This window comes from Chlorocebus sabaeus, chromosome 20 (genome assembly GCF_047675955.1).
Source record: "Chlorocebus sabaeus isolate Y175 chromosome 20, mChlSab1.0.hap1, whole genome shotgun sequence".
In the NCBI taxonomy this organism is placed as follows: Eukaryota; Metazoa; Chordata; class Mammalia; order Primates; family Cercopithecidae; genus Chlorocebus; species Chlorocebus sabaeus.
In genome coordinates, this window is record NC_132923.1 from 49,794,303 (window position 1) to 49,801,013 (window position 6,711).

Below are 6,711 nucleotides of genomic sequence, written 5' to 3' on the forward strand. Positions count from 1 at the left end.
AAGCAAGACAACTTTATTGGTTTAAACTTGCCTCATGAAAATAATGATATTGATCACATTTATAGGGTTTGATTCAAAAGGGAATTGTTCAAGCTACTTCCAAATGAGAGCAATATAATTTTTTAAAAGCACATAAGATGCACTGTTGTCATCTAAAGAGCTAACTTTCGCTACCTATGAACCCTATTTCTCTTACACAAAAGCAGTTAGGATAGTCTACAAGATAGAACAGTGATTTAGAGGAATCCCAGGGTATTGTGCCTTATGGGTCTGAGGGTTGGACTCTCTAAAGCTTCATGTGGCTTTCATGTTTTTCTAATGCATAATACAAGAGAGGGAATAAAAACAGCTACGATGAGGACAGAAAGAACTTCCCTTTTGTTTCTGTAGTTACATTTTACAAAATTTACCATTTTTCCCTGAGGGTACAGAATCACTAGTGTGTTAATTAAGTTCACAACAGCACACAGCAAGTCAGGAAATAACACAACAAAAAAGCCAAAACTTCTTGCAGCAAAACTGAGTCTCTGAGGTTACCCATGGCATATGAGGAAGTCATACCCTGCGCTCCTGTACAAGCATTCCAAATACTTAATGTGCTGAGTAAATCATTTCTTAATTATTGGGAGGTTTTAATTCATTTCCCCAAATCTCCTCTGCCTTCCCCCTCCCCAGTCTCCTCCCAAGCTACTCTATAAATCTGTGCCTTTCAGTGCATTCGTTTTTAAGTCTTTAAGCTAGATTTTGTGTTGTATACTTCAATCAGGGAGAAAGGAATTTAACACAAACATTCCAAAGGAAATTCTAGTAGGGTGATGAAATTTAGTGTGGAAATTTTTATCTCAAAGGAGACATGGATTGGGGAAAGTTCTTATTAAGCAGCAATTTTCCATGGACAAAAACTGAACTCTCATCACTGCTACTAGAAGCATAATCAGAGCCACATTTGTAAATGGCCTTTGTATACCTGTTTATAGTTTTTAATGAAACCTAGAAACAGAATCCTGAGGTCTATTATCGGGCACTTGCTACTTTAACGCTGGTACATAACAGATGACAAGGTGCAAATGGATTGCCCTTCTTTTCTATTCAAAGAAAAAAAAAATACTTAGCAGGTATGTCTTGGCTTTTTCCTGGTAAAACTAAAAAAAATAAAATAAAATAAATTAAATAAAAAAAATAAAAAACTCAAAAGAGAATATAGAACAGTACACCCATAGTTTGTAGCTGAAGCTCCGACCCACAATTTCTAGTGGCCAGCACTTTCCTCCTCTCAGTTCTTCCGTTTTATAAATGGGGAAATGTAGACCATCAGCAGCTTCCACAAACAGTCACAGAAAATGTTGGGCTGTCAGGCCAAACCCAAAAATCAGAGCAAAACTAAGGTTTAAATGCCCAAACCTGATCATCTTGACTCTGAGAAACTTGTTAAAGCCATTCAGGCAACCGTTTGCTCAAATTTCTTTAGAAAGTCAGCCTCTCATCACATAGGAGGGATGATACGTCTTCCCATAGCATGTGATGTTCTGTTTTTGGCTGAGGAAGCTGCACCCTGCATCACACAGCTCTGCAGCAGGACCTCTCTCTACTAAACACGCTCGCTTCCCACACGAGCTGCCATATGTCTTACCCTTCAGAAGAAGTTGGGTGTGAATCCATTTTTATTTTAGCAAGGACTCTGATTCTGTTCGTCATTAATCTTCCCCCTTTGTCTCATCCCTCATCTCTTGCCAAATGACTTTTCAAGTACTCACTGAACTTATTTTAAAGGACAAAGCATTTCTATACTCCCTCTGTTAAGAGATACCATGAGAAATGAAGAAAATGGCTGGAGGACCTTTTTTTATTTAATGAGGGATTAATAGACATTTTTGTAAATGCCTTTTAATAAAGGAAACCCATTAAAGAAACCTAGTGAAAGTTACTCGCGTGATCTCTAAGTAGACACGGGGGCAGTGATTCTCGAACTTTCACAGCCTTACAGAATCCTAGGGAATTTGTTGAAAATGCCCACTCCTGGGCCCCGTTGCTATCTGACCCAGTAATTCCTGGGGCCCAGAAACCTATATTTTTGAAAGCTCAGCAAGCAATTCTGATGCAGGTGGTCCCAGGACCACACCTTGAAAAACACTGACCCAGTGAATGTTTATCCACATGGCAGAGATAATTTGCAGCCCTGGTTTGGGGAGAGCCTGGCTTCAGGATATTGGAATGTTAAGAGGTCAGGAACGAAGGGCTTGGGTTGAGACACGGGGGCCTGAGATGTCAAAGGTCACCTGCCCACTTCTTTTCCGAGTCTAACGCATAACTTAGGTTGTCTTGTTTTCATGAGTTCCAAACTCACCCATTAGGAAATAAAGAATGGCCTGTTCAAATTCTTCCTGTGAATCTTTCCCAGGTTCCTTAGGAGCAAAAGGCCTGTGTTCCCTCCCAGGAGTTGGCTGTGCTCTTTGTATAGCTGTGTGTTTTCTTCTTCCACTCAACCATCAGTACTCAGCCAATACAAAGCAGTTTCCTTGTTCTGAATCACATTTTCAGTGTGGACCATAACTAATCTGGACTTTGAAAGTCAAAATGGGGAGCACAACATGTGACCTGAATGTGATTTTTTTTTTTTTTCCATAACTGGAGCTCTTAATATTTAGTTTTGCTTAATGGTCTAAGACATGGATCCACACGGATTACCCTTTCAGCCCCATTCTATTCACACAGAGTAGAATTCACATAACCAGGCATTAATTTTTCTCATATAAATAATTAATTCTACATTTAAAAACATGTTAAGATGTTTTATTTCTTAATCAGCTAATTTGACTGGGAAACAAAGATGCCTTTTATTCACATTTTCTTTGAGTCGTGTTACTGTAGTAAAAGTTCCCCACAAGATTTGGCCTTTGCTCACAAGTTTTGTGGCTGCCAATTAGTTTCCAGAGTCGCTATTTTACAAAAATGCTTCTCACTTTCAAAAAATGTAATTGAATGTCTGTTCATCACAGAGTTTCTTGTGTTCAAGCCCAGGGTGTTAAACATTTTTCGGGTTGACTTGGGTCAGCTTTGAAAAATTTCAGACAGTGAAACTTGAGAAGGGACCGTATGCTATAGTGTGTTCCTCACATCCTGTTAAGTATTAAGTGGATATTTAAAATGGAGTTGTTATACCTCTTGACTGACTTAAAGTGAGCCATATAGTTTACAAGACTATTAATTAAATGAGAAGATTGCATGGGATGCACATGTATTTTCATAATCATTCACATTGGCCCGGAGTTGCCCTTTAATTTTCAGACTAATTAAAGTAACACATTCAGCTGCAAAGGGTGGATGGCTGCACTTCTGCATAGATGCTAACACTGATGAAAGTGAAATGGGGAATTTTTCTTTTTTAAAGGAAAAGGAGTAGGAGAAGAAAGAATCCGCCTGAGTGGACCTGACTCCATTCCATTCATGGCTCCCTATTTGTTCCACTCCTGGATCAAGTTTTTAATTTAACAAGACTGCATTTTGGGGGAAGTTTTCAACCCCATCTGTTTGGGGCCAGAGTGTGCCCCACCTGGTGGTGCAATTGATTTCTGAATTAACTGGGTTTTATTTCAGTACAATAGAGCGATTGTTTAGTTGCTTTTAAGCACTAGGATTCTTGGAATCTGATGGGCAAAAAAATAAATCACACTGCAACGTGCGGTTCTCCGGGCTGCTAATTGCATCTGACCCATTATCCTCCACAGTCCTGGTTGAAACTTTGACACGGCTGACTTGGAGTTTGAAATGTAAATGGAAGGGCTGCTTTTGCAGGTCATCATACTGCAGAAAGTCCATTCCTGGAACACTTTCCAAGGCCTGGAAAAGAGAAGAAACAGATATTAGCAATTATAGCAGGATTGTGCAGCTGCTGGCATTTGGGACTGGCAGACACAGCCACAGGCCCCTCTCCCTCCAGCACCACCCAGTGTGAGGAGCAGAGATGGAGGGGGGTCAGGCTGTCCCATGGAGCGGCGGCAGAGGTGTCAAAAGAGCATGAGTTCATTGCGTCCAGGGAAAGAGCGACTGAGGGGAAGCTCCCCTCTTCCTCCCACACCCCACCCTTAAAAAGCATGCTCTACTGGCATATAGTTAGCAACTCTTTTTCCTGCCTCTATAGCTTTATCCTTGCCACCCATAAAGCCTCCTTGAAAAAAGTCCAAGGTTTATAAAGATCCTCTCTTTCTTTACAAAGAAAAGTTCCTCCACTCCTAGGAGGCGCATCCAAAAGAAATAGCTTGTGCTGCTCCCCAGCCTGGGTCTGACACAAGGATACAAGTGTTTGCCTTCAGCTCTGCTCCCCTGTAACCACGGCTCTCTCTCTGAGGGGGTCCGTCTTATGTTTATTTAACAGTGACTTTAAAAATGTAGCCCAGACAGTGCTTTTAAGGGATGGAGCTGGGCCCTGAGAGGAAAGGAGAGGGCTGGAGAGCACTGCCAGGGGAAAGGGTGATTCCAATTCAGGAGGGGTCTGGGGGGCTCAGAGGCAAATCACAGCTGGGAAAGGGAACTGGATCCAATTCCTCAATCTGGAGAGAAAACAGGTCCTAGAAACAGAGAGGAAGGGGGACGCCCAGGGAGCAGGGCTGCCGACAGCACAGAGCCACCTGTGCAGGGACAGGCCTCCATTGCTGGAGTCTGCAATCACACTGGGAGCTGCACCCAAGGTGGTGGGCTAGACAGGGGCTTCATTCAGGGTGATGAGGCAGTTCAAACCCCAGCTTTGCTACTCACCAGCTGTATGACCTTGGCCAAGTTACATTATCCTTCTGCCTCAGTTTACAAAATGCTCAAATGGGACAGTGATAAATAGTAACTACGAAATAGCACTGTTTTGGGAATTTGATGCTAAATTGGTACATAGTAAGTGGTACATCATAAGTGTTTGGTGAACTCCAGGTAATGTGATCATTAGAACCAAGGTCTGGCCTCATCCCTTTGTTTGCTGAAGAAAGTTCAAGGTCTCCCAAAGAAGATCACGAGTCCACACATCCATCAGCAATATCAATATGGCACATGTGTAGGGAGGCTTGGCTCCTGGCAGACTGAGCTCCTGGCTTTCCAGAGATCGCCAGCCAGTGGAGGAGACAGAGGCAGCTACACCCATAAGAGAGCAAAGGCACTGGCATCCAGTCCCCTTAAAGCCCCACAGACCTTCTTTAGTCCAACCTTGCAGAGCATCCCATACTGCCCCTATGGGATTCCTGTCCCGCTTTGTGGCAAGGAGACAATGCCTTGATATGCTCCAGACCAGGCTGGGGTGGGCTCACTGACTTGGAGCATTCCATTCTCAAGATCGGAAGTCCGACCTAATCTTGCCATTTGTTCGTGAGATGGTTAACTGAATGTGTCAACTTGATTGGCCTAAGGGATGCCCAGATGGCTGTTAAAACATTATTTCTGAGTGTATCTGTGTGTTTCTGGAAGAGCATAGCATTTAAATTGGTAGGCTGAGTAAAGATGTGCTCCCAGGTTGAGGGTGGTGGCTCATGCCTATAATCCCAGCACTTTGGGAGGCCAAGGGGAGAAGATCACTTGAGGCCAGAAGTTTAAGACCAGCCTGAGCAATATGCCAAGACCCCATTTCTACAAAAATAAAATAAATTTGCTTGGGCATAGGGCAGACATCTGTAGTCCCAACTACTTGGGAAGCTGTGGTGGGAGGATTGCTTGAGCCCAAGGGTTCAGGACTGCAGTGAGCTGTGATTGCACCACTGCACTCCAGCCTGGGCAACAGAGTCAGACTCTGTCTCGATTAAAAAAAAAAAAAAAAAAAAAAAAGCTCCCTCACTCCCTCACCACCTTACCAACACAGGTGGGCATATCACTCAATCTGTTGGGGGATCAGATCGAATAAAAAGGCAGAATGGTGAATTCCCTTGTTCTGCTTGAGCTGTGACATCCACATTCTCCTGAGCTTGGACATTGGAACTCCTGGGGTTTAGGCCTTCAGATCTGAACCAGGACTTACATCATTGGCTCCTCTGGTTTTCAGGCTTTTGGGTTTGGAATGGAACTGTACCACCAGCTTTCTTGTGCCTCCAGCTTGCAGACAGCAGATTGCAGGACTTCTCAGCCTCATAACAAATCTCATTCTATACAGCTATATATATATATATCCTATTGGTTCTGTTTCTCTGGAGAACCCTGACTAATACAGCTGGACGTGACCCTGGTTTCTTATCTCTTGCAGCTGGAAAAGTGAATTGGATCCAATTCCTCAATCTGGAGAGAAAACAGGTCCTAGAGAGAGAGAGGAAAGGGGATGCCCAAGGAGCAGGGCTGCCGACAGCACAGAGCCACCTGTGCAGGGACAGGCCTCCATTGCTGGAGTCTGCAGTCACATTGGGAGCTGCACCCAAGACGGTGGGCTAGACAGGGGCTTCATTCAGAGTGGGTAATAAGAAGATGATACTGTTGTGAGAGTTTAAGTGTAGCTCCTCGGTATATTTTAACTGTGTTTGGCCCTGATTTTGGCAGTATTGTTTTTTGTTTCGTTTTGTTTTGTTTTGTTTTGTTTTGTTTTGTTTTGAGATGGAGTCTCGCTCTGTCGCCCAGGCTGGAGTGCAGTAGTGCGATCTCAGCTCACTGCAAGCTCCGCCTCCCGAGTTCACGCCATTCTCTGGCCCCAGTCTCCCAAGTAGCTGGGACTACAGGCGCCCGCCACCGCGCCAGGATAATTTTAACGTATTT